The sequence below is a fragment of the Oreochromis niloticus genome, linkage group LG12, assembly GCF_001858045.2.
Source record: "Oreochromis niloticus isolate F11D_XX linkage group LG12, O_niloticus_UMD_NMBU, whole genome shotgun sequence".
In the NCBI taxonomy this organism is placed as follows: Eukaryota; Metazoa; Chordata; class Actinopteri; order Cichliformes; family Cichlidae; genus Oreochromis; species Oreochromis niloticus.
Genome location: NC_031977.2, coordinates 36,568,645 through 36,586,625, shown reverse-complemented (window position 1 = coordinate 36,586,625; position 17,981 = coordinate 36,568,645).

Below are 17,981 nucleotides of genomic sequence, written 5' to 3'. Positions count from 1 at the left end.
TAAAGGTGATGGTGTGTGGATAAGATATATAATAAAGTCACATGTCTGACAGATTTCAAGTAACGAACCAAATGGATGTTGAAACTGGGACACTGGGGTATGATAGCAATGTAGATCCTGACTGTAGTTTTTTTTTTTTTAACCAAAATGTTAAAGGACTGTAATTATTGTACAATGGAACAATTTAATAGGAACATAGAGCGAGGTAAGAATATAACCATGGTTCATTTTAAAAGTAGAAGTTTATATAAAAACTTTCAATTTATTAAAGAATATATAGCACAGTTTAATCAGCCATTTGATGTGATAATAATATCAGAGACTTGGATAAACACTGGAAAAGAAGAGGATTTTGAGATAGAGGGATATGAATTCCTCCACTTGGGGTGGCACTCTATGTTGATAAAAATTTAAGGTTTGAAAAAAGGAGAAGAATGACGGGGGTGGTAGATGGAGTGATGGAATGTATAACAGTGGAAATAAATATGAAAAAACAGAAAAATATGATTGTCAGTTGCATTTGTAGAACACCAGGGTCAAAGATTGAGACTTTTAAGGACATTATGGAGGATTTATATACAAATCTGAATAAAAAAAAAGAAAGTTTATTTGTGGAGACTTTAATATTGATTTATTGAACCCAAATCATAATAAGAGTATTGAAGAATTTATTGATTCAATGTATTGTATGGGATTATTTCCCCGGATAACAAGACCGATGAGAATAACCACTCATGGTGCAACTCTATTAGATAATACTTTTACAAATGTAATGGAAGAAAACATAAAAGGGGGGATTTTGATAAATGATCTAAGTGACCACTTACCAGTTTTTGTAACTTATGACTGTTGTTATAAAGTTCATAGAAATGAATGTAAGATGATATATATAATAATTAGAACAGAAAAGACAATACAGTGTCTCAAAAATGAGTTAATAAAACAAGATTGGACTATTGTATATAAACACAAGGATGTCAATAAAGTCTATGAGGCATTCTTAAGCATATTCATGGCCTTACTAGAGAAAAACAGCCTACTCATTGAAGTCAACAGGAAAGATAAGTATGCAGGAAGACCATGGATGACAAAGGGACTGCATAATGCCTGTAAAAAAAAAAAAAGAACACCTTATATAGAGAATTCATTAAAAAGAGAACTATAGAATCTGAAAAGAAATATAAAAAGTATAAAAATAAATTAACTAATATAATGAGAACTTGTAAAAAAGAATACTTCATCAAAAAGTTAGAAGATAATAAAGATAACATGAAAGGGATTTGGAAATATTAAATAGTATAATAAAAAATGGACCAAGGACTAATAACTACCCTGGGTATTTTACGGAAGGGACAAATACTATTAGTAAAATGAACGAAACAGTAGATGGATTCAATGCATTTTTTGTAAATATAGGGCCAAAACTGGCTGCGGAAATAAAGGTTGATATGATAGAAAAGGAGACTGGAGGAAACATTGAAAGGAATGCAAGTTCAATGTTTTTAAGAGCAGTGGAAGAGAAGGAGATATATGATATTGTCAGTGGACTTAAGAACAAAACAAGTACTGACTGTCATGATATTGATATGGTAACAGTAAAGAGAGTAATTGATGGTATTGTAAAACCACTACAATATATTTTTAATTTGTCTTTCCAGGAAGGGGTTTTTCCACAAAAAATGAAAGTTGCAAAAATTATTCCCATTTATAAATCAGGTGAAAAGCATTGTTTTACATATTATAGACCAGTGTCGGTACTACCCCAGTTTTCTAAGATACTGGAAAAACTATTTATAAAAAGATTTGATAGCTTTGTGGATAAACATGGATTGTTGGCAAATTGCCAGTATGGGTTTAGAAATAATAGATCAACAGTTTTGGCATTGATGGATTTAATGGAAGAAATAACAGAATGTATGGATAACAAGAAGTATGCACTTGGAGTCTTTCTAGATCTAAAAACAAGCATTTGATACTGTTGACCACAAAATCCTAATAATCAAACTAGAAAAATATGGGTTTAGGGGTGTGGTATTGGCTTGGATAAAAAGCTATGTGATGAATCGACAGCAATATGTACAAATAAATGAGTTTAAATCTAAATTGATGGATATTGAATGTGGAGTACCTCAAGGATCAGTATTGGGTCCGAAAATGTTAATTATGTATATAAATGATATTTGTAAAGTATCGAAGATACTAAAGTTTGTAATTCTTGCAGATGATACCAATATACTTTGTTCAGGTGTGGAATTTCAACAGGTTTTGGAGGTGATCACACAGGAGTTAAAGATATTAAAGAAGTGGTTTGATAGAAACAAATTGTCCTTAAATTTAAATAAAACAAAATTTAAGTTATTCGGAAACTATAAGAAAAACATTAACATTGAAATTTGTGTTGATAATGTATATCTAGAAACGGTTAATACCATAAAATCTCTTGGTGTGATCACTGATCATAAGGCCTGTTGGAAATCACACATCACTTATGTGAGGGGAAAGTTAGCACGGGGCAATGCTGTCTTGGGGAAAGTAAAACAATTTCTGGATAGGAAAACATTGTATATGTTATATTGTGCTTCACTATTACCATACATGAGTTATTGTGTAGAGGTTTGGGGAAATACATATAAAAGTATTATTCAGACTATAATCATAATGCAGAAAAGGGCTATTAGACTAATAAATCAGGAGGGGTATAGGGCTCACACAAACACACTCTTTATTAAGACGCAAGCTATAAAATTCCAGGATCTGGTGAAGTTTAAAACAGTGCAAATAATATATAAGGCAAGGAAAGGGATGCTCCCAATCGAAATAAGTAAATGGTTCTTAGAAAGAGAAGGGAGGTATAATTTTAGAGGGAAGTGGAATTTAAAATTACAAAGAGTAAGAACAACATTGAAAAGGATGTCAGTTTCAATAGAGGGAGTTAAATTCTGGAATGAGTTAAAAGAAGAAATAAAGGTCAGTAGTGATATAAACCACTTTAAAATAAAACTCAAAAAAGAAATTTTAAATAAGTATAAGAATGAAGAAAATGCAATTAACCCAAGACAGCAGTCAAACTGATGTTTATTTTCTTCTGCAAGTTTGCAAATCTAAATATAGTTTTAGTTGAACATGAGAAAATATTTTTTGTGATGTTATCTTCTAAGTTGAAGGCATTGTATATGTTTTTGTTGTTTAAATTTAGATGATGAGGATGCAAACCTGAGGCGGTAGGACTAAATACAGTGGTAGAGACATACCCTAAAAGACTGGCAGCTGTAATTGCAGCAGAAGGTGGTTCTACAAAGTATTGACTCAGGGGGCTGAATAATTACACACACCCCACTTTGCAGTTATTTATTTGTAACAAATGTTTGGAATCATGTAGGATTTTCGTTCCACTTCTCACATGTACACCACTTTGTGTTGGTCTTTCACCTGGAATTCCAATAACATTGATTCATGTTTGTGGCTGTAATGTGACAAAATGTGGGAAAGTTCAGGGGGCCGAATACTTTTGCAAGCCACTGTAAGTGTATACTTCTGCCTACTCCTTTTCAAACAACTGCATGGAAAGATGTTATGAAATGTTGGTGAATGTATATGTTTGAAATAAAAATGAACTGAACTTTCTTACATACTTTTAATCAGCTTTAATTAATAAAAATATAAAAATCTTTTTTGATTTCTGCATCAGAGCTTATGTGTCAATTAATTAGTAGTTAATTAGCTTGCTTCACAATCATCTGTAGAATTATTTAAATGAGCCTAAAAAACAATCTGTGCTAAATGTTGATGCAGATTCAGTTCCTGCTGATGCTGTGTAGACTTCTGTGATGCTGCAGATTTTCAGTATGTCAGAGAACGCAATCTAATCACAACAGTTATATTTTCCTAATCATTACTAGTTTAATGCAGGCAAATGAGTGATTGCAGATTTTCCTTACTAAACTCACCCATAAGCTTCATTTGAATGTTTCAGTATTATGTTAAAGAATCATTTCCAGGATGATTTCTTGTGACAAATAAAGTCTGTCATATTATTTATGCAGAAAGATTTACTGTAAACAGCAGTGCCTGTTGTATTACAGTCTTTATGATGGTCTTCATCAAACAGCTGGGCTGAAGTAAGAAGAAGTTAGGAAAATGAGACAGGAGGTAGTTTTATAGATTATTTGAACATGCCCAGGTTCATTCTTCTTCTATTCAGAAAGGTGTGTAACCTGCTGTGGAGGCGGGGCTTCTTTTCCTCCAATCAACACAGTATTCCTTGCTCTGTCACAATGATGCAGTCCAGAGGCTCCACTGTTCACAAAGAGCATCCAGACCTCAATGGATAAAACCAGGAAGAAGTGAGCAGGAGACCTCCTGTTCTCTCCTCGTCCACCGTCAGCCAGACACGCCTCTGCTTCACTCTGTCTCTGATGGACGTCTCTCACTGTGGGGACGAACATGTGACGCTGATCTGTCTGAATGGATCCGCTGCAAACTCAGACCTGAGGTTTTACTGACTTCTTTCTCCAGTGACCTTTTAATAACCAGAGTGGTGTGTGTCACATTTTCACCAGCAGCACAGTTTGTGTCTCATGTAGTGTTTTTGTTACTGGGATTCCAGCTCTTAGGTGGAGGTGTTGGTGCTTAAAAGAAGCTCTGTGTGTGAATAAAGTGCAGGCTGACTGGGAGCTGGTTCAGAGAGTCGCCTCACCTCGTGCTCTGTGCTGATTGGTTGAAAAAAGACCCACCCGTCTGCAGCAGGTAGGGAGGGAGAGCAGCACCTTCATGGATTTTATTTCAAACTGTTTGAATCATCCAATCTCCATGGCAACAATAAAATAACTCATGTTTCATGTTTTTTTTAACCAATGACTGAGCAGTGCCTCCTCTTTCACTCATTTTTCAGCTGCTTTAAATCAATGTTGAAGATGTTGAAGTTCAAATGTAATATTGGTCCAATAACTGATTGACAGCCTCCATCAGTCTCTGGGTGGAGAATGATGGAGGCTGAGCAGCTGATTCTGTTCCCCCTGCTCTTCATCACATCCTGTCGCCGTGATTTTTATCTGAACTTGGAGAAAAACCATGAAACATACTAATAATAACTTCATTTATAAGGCACTCTTTACAGGATTAGAACCACAAAGTGCTTCAAAATAATATAAAACAGATATAAATAAAACAACACAGTCAATCATACAGCACAACTGTAGCTGCTGGTTATAAGAATAAATGCAATAAATGCAACGTAAAGATGGAGGCACAGTTATTCCATCTGCTGCCTTTCTGAACTGAAGTGTGGAGAGAAGCTTGGTTTCACTCTGTCATTTAGAAAATGCTGATCAAGATTTTTCAAACATTTTATATTAACTACAACAAATGAATCTTTTTAAAAACAGAACTAAATGAATACATTTCATATCTGATCCTATTTGCAGGTTTAAACAACATTTTTGAAAATGACTCTTCGTGTGAGCGATGACTTGAGGATGTTTCATGGTCCTCTCTGTTGTTGCTCACACTTTGTAGAAATATCGTTTAGTTTGAGATGAATAGAAAACAAAAACGCAGCACATCCAGAAGAAAACTGCACCAAAGTAAAGATGATCTGACTGATCGCTCTGAATATGAATCCAACAAGGTTGATTCAATCATCTGGTTGTTGTTTTACTGAATGGCTCAGATTTATTCTTCTGCATGAAACTTGTTAAACAGACAGTTAATGATGTAATCAATAACTGGTATTGATTAAATCTGAAGCCTAAAGGAACATGAAGATCAGACGTGTCCAGACAGCAGTGATAGAAATGAGAGTGCTGTTGTTGGAGAGCTCTTAGTTGTGGGTGTTTGGCCTTTAAAAGGACCTTTTGGTTTGTGGGGTGAACATCCGGCTGACGTGGAGCTGCTGTGGACGTGATGGAAGTCTTTCACAGGTCTGTTTCCTCGACATCGCTGGCCTCCTGCAGACCGTCCACAGCCAGGCAGTGAGCGCACACGTGCTGGTCAAAGTGCAGAGCCAGCTCCCGAGCCAGCTCCTGGAAGTCCTGACCACGGCTCAGCGTCCCCAGTTTGTCCCTGCGGTCAGAGATGTCCGTCGGAGCGAAGTAGAAGCGTGTCTGGCTGACGGTACATGAGGAGAGGACAGGAGGTGTCCTGGAGGTCGGAGTCTTGTTGTTGGGACTGGATGGAGTCTGGCTGCTGGATCGGTGCTCTGTGGTCCTGGTTCCATCCATCATGGTCTGGGTGATGTTCTCGGTGTGAACACTGGGACTCTGCACTTTAGGCTGCTTTATATCATGAGAGCTGCGTGCTGATTGGATGAGACAGAACAGGACCTACAGGTCCAGGTCTCCATTGTTCAAGTGAAACCCCCACCCCCACCTCACCACAGGACCCTGAAGCCATTCAGGAACAAACCAGAGTGTAATCAAAGCTGTTGATTAGTTTTAGTTGGACACAAAGACTTTGATGATTTTTAGTGATCATTCATTATTATTGAATCATCTCTGACAGTGATGAAGTCCTTTTTATTATATGTTTGTATTAATGATATAGAAAACAATTTGAAAGATTTTGTCTTTTTAGCAGATGAAACAAATTTTATTAAACATATAAAAGGAACTTTTTAAAAGTTTTATTTGACACAATCAGAAACATTGCACCTCCTGCTCTAACTGGTCACTCACATGAAGAGTGTGAAAACTTTCTTTCCTTATTAGTAAGTCTAATATTTGCAGAGCAAATATCAATCCTCCTCCTTTCTCTCTGACTCCACGCCTTAACAGGCCACCACTCTTAAAGAGCTTTGGACCAAGCTCTCTGAATGCTGTCATCAATTTGGTTGACAAAATGAAACCATCCTCTTACCCATCACACTCTTCTGTGTATTCATCCTGTATTCATTTCATAAAAAACTGTGTGGCAGCAAATTATCTGTCTTTGAATACAAAAACCTGAAGTTCTGATCTGTGCACCCTGTTCTGTTTAAAAACCATCTGCTGATGTAATGAAGATGAAACAGGAAGTGTTCCTCTAAAATCTGCTGTAGATTCATCAGGTTGGACTGTAGCAGCATAGCTCGAGTTCACTAACATCTATCCAAAGCAGTTTCTATCATGTCACATGACCTAGCTTGAACTTTTATGCAGGTTCATATTGTTCTGTTACTCTCCCCCCAAAGAGTCTTGTATCTTCAAATTCACAACAGTATAGCAGACCTCAGGGGACACGAGTACCAAGCTGACCTCTTCAAGAAACCGGAACAAGTATAATAAATGATATGAAATGTCATGGAGACAGCTGTACAACACATGTTTAACAAGAACAGGCTGACATCATCATATTTTAGTAAAAATTGTAATAAATGTTTTAGTTTTGCCTTTTAGGGGAGTTTTTTTTTTTAGAATAGAATAGAATTCAACTTTATTGTCATTGCACATGTCACAGGTACAAGGCAACGAAATGCAATTTGCATCCATCCAGAAGTGCTTTAGCCATGATATAGATACATTACAATATATATTAGCAATAATATAGATATGTGAGTATATTACAGAAATGGGTCTATTGTGGTATGTTACACGGTATGAAGGTATGTTATGAATATGCTTTAACTATAAGTATGTACAGGCTATGAATGATATAAATATGAAAAACTATACCAAAATATGAGATATACAGCTATACAGAAATGTGAACTATGCAGGTTATAAACAGTTGTAGAATTAAAATAAACACATTTTAAAATGTGTTTATTTTAATCAGTTTTGTTTCCACAGTAGTAAAGAACACGATCTGTTATCTGAAGACAAAGGTCATAAGACAAAGTGTCTTCTCTCATAATATTCACTTTTCGCTTTCTGGAAACTCAACCACACCACAGTATGCAGGAGACTCCACCAGGGGGCGATGTTTGTCTCTCTAATAGGATTCGTTATCGCGGTTTATTTAGAACAAAATGTACATTTTAAATACATGTAAGCTTCCTTCTACAGCACATTTAGAATTCATATCTTAAATATTAGCTGGAGATGTTTTAATCTGGTCACTTTGGAAAACCTTCATTATCTATTAATTACATACAGCTCTAAAAGCTTTAATTCTCACGTGAAATGTATAATTGTGTTTAATGTGTTTAATAGTGCTCTTATAGACAAACCATATTAGCTCTGACTCCATTATCTGATTTAAGCATCAAGCTTCTGCAAATAATCTGAGATACATATTTTTAACAGAAACAGAAAAACACTTTCAGCCTCCTGAATGTTTCAGTGTTGATTCTTCACGGTCTGTGTAAAGTGGAGATGTTTGGCTTTTGTATTTGGGTTGTTCGAGAGCCGCCGCAGTAAACTCGCTGTTCTCGGTGGAGGTCACAGCAGCGATGATGCTGAGCGAAGCATTTTCTCAGGATTAATCTTCAGGTAGCAGGAACAAGACCCCATTTATGAAGTTAGTTATGATCAACACCTACGGTTCAGATTACACACTGATTAACAGGTCAGATTATAGATCAGCAGGTATGACATCACTGCCTACTGACCAATCAGACCTCAGCAGGAGAGTCTAAAGTCTTCGTGTCCCATACGGTAAAAAAATACATTTTTCCTGGCCAAAATATATTTCAAATATATGGTAAATATATTTTGTATTTGTGATGCTCCAAAAAATATATTTTTGAAATTGAAAATATATTTCTTTCAAACCAAAATACATTTCAAAACATATTTTAGGGTGAAGAAAATACATTTCCAACCTTGCAGTAGAATGTATATCAAAGTATCCTTTATTTAAAATGTATTTAGTGCAATAATGATGATAATGATAATAATACTAAAAGTAACATGTTTTATGCACATCTGCAAAAAACAGTTGGATTCAAACAAAACAGAGTCAAAGGTCTATCACGAATTATGTTGTTTATTCATTTGCTTACAGTATTTCACATTACACAATATCTCACTATAATGTAGCATTCATTGACTTTGAAATTATCTGTCAGTGATACAGTAAACAAGATACAACAACTGCTATGTACACTTTAGTTTTTGACAATATATACAATATAGTACTTAAAGGAACACACTCCACTTTTTTTGGAAATAGGCTCATTCTCCATCTCCCTCAGAGTTAAAAATGCAGCGTCTTCTTTTTAGATCCGTATGTTAATAGAACTCTGGAGCGTGATCTTACGGGATGGGGCGTAGCCAGGATTTTTGGTCGAGGCGCCATATTAGCAGGCCAAACAAATGCTTGCTGTGTGGCCGGTTGTAATGTTAGATTGCACTACCGGCAAAGGAATAAGCTTGAAAACAGGCTCTCTTTTCATTGTTTCCTCACCTGGAAGCATCATGAGGGAGCTTATGTGTTGGATGTTACCAAACAAAAGCGTCTAGCCTGGATAGCAGCTGCGAAACGAGCTGATATTCAGTTCTCTACCATCCCCAGATATCTGTTGGTGTGCTTCAGTATTTTCATTCAGGTAAGTTCTAAATAAGTTCATATTATTCTTTATAGCCTGTTAGTTTTATTTTCAATGCGCTCTGAGATCATAGCACAAACTTAGAACAAACATGCAGAACTACCTTCTATTTATAGAGTTGCTAATTATTTGGCATTATTGCAGCAAACCAGCCTATGAAATGAATGAAACAAATCCTGACTGGGTTCCAACACTACACATGGGGCACTACGAAATCCCTGCTTCAAACTACATGCTACATACCACCATACCAATCAGATTACTTCTTCCATGTGTAGGTAAAAAGGTGACCCTCCTGGATAAGATGGCAAAGGTTTGCTGCGTTTTGGTGAACATGTGCCCCAGTGTGGTAGTAAAACCAGGGAAAAATGCTCTTGTTAAATACTCTTAAGTCTTGTGCTGTTTATGTAGTGATAAGTTTTCAAAAGAGACAGTAAATTACAGAATGCTAGTAGTGGGTGATATTATTTAAATGCTGTCATGATTTTATGTGAACATTTTGTCATTTGTAAACTATACATGACATTGATTCTACATTGTAACTGATTTGATGTTCTACAAAGTGCTTTTAATTAAAAATAGGCAAACATTTCTTTGTTTCTTTATTCAACTTTTGAACAGTGGTACTTAGTAAGTACATATTCAGTAAATGCAAATTATTTACATGCCCCCCTAAATTAAAACATTATGGGTTATTCAGAACAGAACTATGCTTGGAAAATATTGTCCCATCAGTTGATCCAACTCCTCCACAGTAGCAGGTGGAACTTTTCTTTTTTGAGGACGGCTTCTTTTACCTGTCACTACAGATGGTCTGTTTATGTTTTGATCGAGAGCCTTTTTTGGGCAGCTGAAGAGGAGAAGTCTATCTTATGGCCAACCTCTGGCTGTGTCTTGGTCATATTACCAGGCAAAACCCAGTATGCAGGTTCATCTGTAACAGTCCTTGTGCCACAGATCAACACTGTTGCTTCTACATTAAACAGAAGAGCAGGGACATGGCTGCAGGTCTCCACGACTCCGGCCATAAAGGTGCAGTGGGCGGCTTCAACCTTCCCTGTGATGCTCACAATCACCTGTGGCTGCAATGCTGCAATTCAGTCTTTAAGAGTGCAGTACCTGAAACACACACAGACAAAGTTCATTTAAAGACAAGAACTTTAATAAGCCAAGGCCGACATGAATGTGTTTTATCTACTTTCATATCCATTTATCATAAATGTAACAAATAAAGTGTTTTTATGTATCCATCTATAGAACGCTGCATGTTATATTCTAAATCTGCCTGTTTCTTTTTAGAAACCTAGCAGCAGAAAATGAACCTAAAGTATGTAATGCAAGGATGTCATCACTTTCAAGAGGGAGAAAGCATAAAGTTCGACTTTAAGTGACAATTATGGACACCTAATATGATAAGGAGATTCTGCAGGTCATTAATCAATGTATAAAACTAAAACAGAATGTATTTTTAGTGACACAGGACACAAACAAGGAAGCAAGATGTGTAATTAGGATTATTTATAATAAATATGAATTAATTAGGGCAATTTCTTTAACCATAAAGAATAACTAAATCCTTCAGGACAATGTCACATCAATGCACTGAACTCACTATGTTATCCCTCTAACAGAGCCTCCACATGTTCTCACTGTAATTTCCCCTCATGAATGAATTTATGCTAGCACTAATCTGAATGTTCGGGGGGAATCAAACGCATTTTACTCGCAGTACTCAAGCTGACTTACCTTTGCTTGAATGACGGCGTACTCACAACGTGGAGGCTTAAAAATAGCCAAATCTTGTACCCAGTCCTTGGTGAATTGGATGTGCGCCTCCAGAGATTTATAATTGCGAAATTGGTGCGCCGTGTATGCGCTGACTCCACAGACAAGGTACCAGAGTAGATCATGCTAAGTCAATAGCGGTTTGGTCTTCAGGGTTTCTACTCCACGGCCGTATTTCATACGGGTCCACATTTCAGCAATCAAGTACCATCTCTTTGCATCTGGACACAATCTGTCTCTATACCGTCATTTTCTTTTGAGCTACGTTTCAGAATGGTTCGTGGCAATCTTGTTTTGATTCGCAGCCTGCCAAGATGGTGCTGCGCTCCCACAATGCATTGCGACATTACGTCAACTCCAAAGCCCTTTGCGTGCAGGAGTATGCGCATGTGCATTGCCATGGTGGTTTAAAAAATAAAGATATAATGAAAAGTAATTAATAAAAATTTAATATTTAAACATTCCCACAAATGTGCAATGAACGTGCAAAAACTCTCTTATTAGTTGTTGCTGTTTCTTTCTTTTTTCTTTCTTTTTTTTTTTTTTGAAAAATAACGACGTCTCTGAGGCGCGAATTCCGACAGCGAGAGGAACGGCCGGATACAGGAGACGGGAAGAAACAAGCCGATTATGTTCGCGTTAATTAAGTGGTTGGAAGATGTAAAATTCTCAATCCTGCCAACTGAACATATACGAGATTTTAATGAGGATGAATAATTAGCCGGCATGGAGGAAACGGACCTTTATTTGGTGGAGTGGCGACAAGGAGCCAAAAGACGGGTGGCCGGTCTATGAAGCCTCCATCATCAAGCTAGCAGGTGCCTTTTCTCATATAATATTACTTTATTCTCGCTTATTTGGCACGGAAGCGTAGAGCTGCCACCCAGGACAAAGAGAAATATAAGTATATCACGTTATAACGTGAAAAGTTTATCGTTCTAACAATATACTATCATGTTTATACAATATACTTTCGTGTTTGGACATTGTATGAACAATGTACATAATTATCACATCCGTACAATATTGTGCGAACGTGATAATTATGTATATTGTAATAACGTGATATTATATTATACAAACATGCAAAGCATAATGTTAGAACAATAAACATTTCACGTTATAACGTGATATAGCTCTATTTTGCTTTTGCCTGGGTGGCAGCTCCACGCTTCCATAATTTGGTAATCAAAATATGTAACTTAATTAATTATGTTGTGACGTACTTTTGCCTTTTCTTATTATTCTGCCTTCTCAGAAAGGGAAAAAAATACAAATAATATTGTTTACACTTGTTATATACAATAACTATCAAAACCTATTCACATTTAATTTGGCTTTCACAGAAATCCCACCTCTCCTTCTGGCTACAGAGCACTTACTTACCAAGGTTAGAAACAAAGTACAGTTATGCTTTATTAATGTTCGCTAATTACAATGTTCCACATTTCCTTGCTTTTTAAGTCATTTTTAGGCTTTTTAGAGTTGTTGTTTTTTGTTTTTTTAGCAGTAATGTTTCTGCCTATTTATTTCAGCCCATGAAATCGAATGCAGATCTTCCTGATGTGAGATTTACATAAATGTAAGTAATTTGTTTGTCATTGTCATTAATGTTGTTGCTGTTGTTGTTTTTGTGAAGTTTGCAATATAAACCTAGCAAGCATCAGTCAGCACAGTGACTAACCTAAACAGATTCTTGCTTTATTCACATATATTATATGTAATTATATATACCTGCACATTGTACCTAGGGTTGCAGCCACTTGGCCCCACCCCATTGTTGTGACAGCCCTGACTGTACACTGCATCTGAACAGGGAACAGTCTGCCACATTAATGTATTTTAAGTGACTTGTTTGTAATACATGAATTTGCTTCTTACAGATGTCAAAGTCTCAACCTCATGCTGCCCTCCCCCATCCTCCTAAAGTAAGTATTTGTTGTTGTAGTTTTTTATGCAGTGTCTGTGTCACATGCTAATCATAATTATTGAAATAACTGTTTTCTAACAGATTTTCCAAAACACTAGCTGTGTTTGTTGTCATTCAGACTAATACTACTGCTTAGACATTGCTTAGTGGTCATGCATGTTTGACAAGCTTGTTATGATACCAAAACAGTAGGCCTATCACAATAATCGATATATTGACTTAACACACAATACATGTACATGACCTCAATAATTGTTGATGATGCAATTTATCTGCCATTATATTAAAAAAAAATATAATAATAACAACACAATAACATTAAATAACATTGTTTTCTATTTGTTAGAAAATTTACTATTTATTCAATTTTTTATGGTATCTAATATTTTGATACCTAATTTCCATGATCTAAATATTTTCAGAATTAGATGTTGGTTTGTCAATTGAAAGTGTGTAGATCTTGCATTATTATGGTGTTATATTATGATTATACATTCAAAGACATAAAATGGTCTTAAAATCACAATGACATAACTTGTCGCAATTGTTTATGGGGCAATATACAAACCAACAAAAAGTTGTTATCGTAACAGGCCTTCAAAACAGACGGTTTTATGATTGATAAATTCAAAAAATAAATACATTTAATTTCTCTGAGATTCTCTAATATTCAGTTACAGTTCACAACACAGCTACCTGTACATGCAGTATTATACTGTAAATATAAATCTCTGCATTTAGCATCCCACTAGAAGAGTCACAGTTACTGCCTCTTTTTTTTTTTTTTTTTTTTTTTTTTTACAAATACCTGTACTATTACTAACACATTTACTGTTTTACTTTTAGCCTGTGGATACAAATGCAGATTTCCTTAATGTAAGTTGTGCATTTTAATTACATCATGTTATTTTTATTATTATTTATTTATTTTATTTGACATTCAAATATTTCAAGCTTCTTGGTTAAAGAAGCTTGATTGCTAGTAGGTAAAGAATAGTTCACCTATAATTGATATTCCCAATTAATTTCTCACCTCTGATTGAATGCCTTTGTTTGTTTGCCTTTTTTGACTATAACAAAACATTTTTGCAGGATATATATGGTGAATTTATATGCATAGATACAGTCGTAGTGCTTGACACATGCACACAGCAGTAGATGTACTAAAAAGGAAATAGTTACAATCATGATGTTGATTGCTGATGTCAGTATATATATTTTAGAGGAATGTTTTGTTTTTCACCCAAAATGAACTATATTGCTTCAGAAGAGATTTATTACCCTACCTGACTCTTATATATTGTTTTTTGTTTGTTTTTGTTATTTTCAGGTTCAATGGTGCGTGTTCTTCTAATGGCCGCCTTCCCACTGGAGGTTTTGATCCACAGCAATTTAAAAGGTAAACAGCTTTGAAAGTCAGTTCAAATGGTTAGCTAATAGTATTCTAAAAAGCCTACTTCTCTGTCACCAGTTTCTTTACCAAAAAGTACCCATAAAAGTATCTCTCAATAGCATATCATTGTAGTTCAAATGTTTAGTTGTACAAATGTCAGATTTTTGGAAATCTAAAACTAGTCAAACACTCAAATGTTTATGCCTTTTATAGGAGGACAGAGCAAAACGGACATCGGCACAGAGTGAAGAACTGCCCTTCACAAGGACACTATGACAGCCATATATAGTAAGTGAAGACTTTCTGTGTATCTAAAATTGCATACAGCACAAGTAACTTACTGTTAGCGCCATTTATAGTTATTACATGTTTTATTTTGAAAAGCCTGAAAAAGATGTGGTGCTTTTGTTGTGAAAGGTTTTGTGAGAAATAAAACAAGCGAATGGCGGAGCGACACGATGGTTTTACTTAATGTAATGGCTATGTTGTTTCTTCTTGGAGTTCTCTATTTTTCTTATATCTAAAATAAGAGTCTGGATGGACAAGAGGCTGTTTTACGCGTCGTTGTTGTACAAACCGACGCGTAAAACAGCCTCTTGTCCATCCAGACTCTTATTTTAGATATAAGAAAAATAGAGAACTCCAAGAAGAAACAACATAGCCATTACACTTGCTTTGCAACCATTAAAATAGGTTGTAAAGTAAGTTACCAATACAAATAGGTGATGATGCATTGTGGTGGGTGGTCTCAGACAAAGAAGGTCAACAGATTTATGAATGCTGGAGGGTAAGGAGAGACAACCAAAAGGGGTGTTAGCATTACTGTAATGTGAACTGGATAGACTTTCCATCTAGGAAAAAAAAGAGGTAAAATTATGCGTAAAATATATCTGTATTAATATCTGTATCTATATAAACAGAAATATCTGTTTGCTAAATGAAGCCAGCTAACATAAATCATATTTTTATTTTAACTCTGATAAAAGTAATAGAACTGTGACTTTTGTTTGTTACAGTGGCGGTAAGGAAGAGGTTTCCCAATGTGTCCAGAAGGGCTTTGAGGATTGCAGTGAAAGCTGGGGGAACTGAGACTGCTGGAGAAGGAAAAGAAATTACATTTTAAGTATGTTGACTTATGTTAATACAATCACACAGAAAATATACACATACACACACACACACATATATATATATGTATATATGTGTGTGTGTGTGTGTGTGTGTTTCTTTTAGAATGTTTAAGTATGTAATGAGAATAAAATTATAAAATGAATATTCTTTGCTTGATTGATATGCTATATGTATGTTTTAAACATCAAATAAAGATTTCTTTCAGCTGTTACATGTGAATGTGTTTTCTTAGAAATATATGAAGGGTTAAATTGATATATTTTTGAATGATTTTAAATAAGTTTAAATTGTATTTTGAAATATATTTATAAATATATTTCAAAATATAAAAAAATAGCCAAAAATATATGTGTTAAATACATTTCAAAATATATTATAAATATATTTTTAAAATATATTTTAAAATACATTTTGAAATATATTTCAAAATATACAAAAATGGCCAAAAATATATGTGCTAAAATATATTTATATTTTAAAATGTATTTTAGCACATATATTTTTTGGCCATTTTTTGTATATTTTGAAATATATTTCAAAATGTATTTTAAAATATATTTATATATTTTGAAATATATTTTAGCACATATATTTTTTGGCCATTTTTTGTATATTTTGAAATATATTTCAAAATGTATTTTAAAATATATTTTTTTACCGTATGGGGTCTCCCTGGTGAGCATCAATAATAAATACAGATTATTAGACACAGCTTTATTCCAGCATTTTCTTTCTGTTGGCAGCAAACAAATTGACAATAATTTTATCTATCTATCTATCTATCTATCTATCTATCTATCTATCTATATATACACACACACATATGCTGTAGAGAGCAGCAGTCTGGCCTGGAGACTCAAACCCAGGAGCTTCTACTGTGAGGTGTATGGGTGCGTGCTCATCACTGACCTAACTGGTTCTCAGTCCTCACTGCTTTGTGATCCTCAGTGAGTCATTGACATAATTCCATCAAAGATGAGTGGTTTACAGCACTCGGGCTCAGCATGACTCACTGCTCTAATCCCGTTAACACCTTGAACTTTGTTTACGCGTCAGAGATGCAGTGACGCGTCCTGTTTTATGACAGCATCACTGACTCTGGACTGGGTGGAGCCCCTTTAAGTTGTTGGGGCTGTGATCCAACATTTTTCTGTGCATGCTCACGTGTAGATCTCCCACATCTACTCAGACTTTCTTGTGGGTCAGCTTCCCCTCAGCTGGTTCTCTTTTGTTCACCCTGGGACTTTGTGAACTCGAACATCAACTCATCAAAGTCAGCTTTATAGTCAAAAACAATATGTACATAAAATCCCAGATAGCAAGGAAACATTGAAACAATGTTGAGTCAATATCAGGCGACGTCATTGAATCAACGTTGAAGTGTGACGTTGATCTAACGTCACTCTTGCACCCATTTTTAACGTTGAAACAACGTCAGGTTTTGATGTTGAATCAATGTTGAAACCTGACATTGATTCAACATTATATTTTCTAATACTGTTGACATTGAAACAATGTCAGATTCTGATATTGAAACACTGTTGAGCTATGGTGTTGATTTTCCACCTCTTTCGCAGTTGTTTTTTATTAAAACAACAGTTAAATCATGACTGGAAATCTACCTTTCTTTATAGTTATTTTAACCAATACTAAACTACTGCATGTTTCCATCAATACTTAAACCACCTAAACACATAATTGCACTTATTCCTCAAACTGGACACCCTTTATAAAAATCAAATGTCTCGCAATGTATCATGTCAATATTAATATCCTAAAATAAGAAAGTATTGCATGTGATGTAACAGAAAAAAAAAAAACTAAACAAAAAAAGGTCAATAGACATGTTTCGTTTGCTAAATACTTTATTAAAACAGTTTTCTATTTACATTTATATTTTAACATAACTTTGTAGTTTTTACTCCGGGATGGGGACGGATGACGTGCATCCTGCGCCACCCAAACGGTCTGGGGGCGTAGATATTTGGGATATCCCAAATCCTTGGAGTCGCTTCACACGAACTTCAGAGCGATTCGTTTATGGCGTGAACGCGATCTGAACCGACTACCAGGTGTTGGTGACGTAAATAGCCAGGTGTGCTTTGTGTTCGTAAAGCATGACGGTACTATACACGTGCACAGGTCTGTGAACTAGCAGCTCGCCATGAAATGAACCAAACTGTCCAGGGGTCCGTTCTTCGTACCTCGCTAAGTAAGTTAGCCGGATTTGAATGTTGACGATTTCGCGTGATCTTGGATCGTTCGGTTCTCCGAAGCTC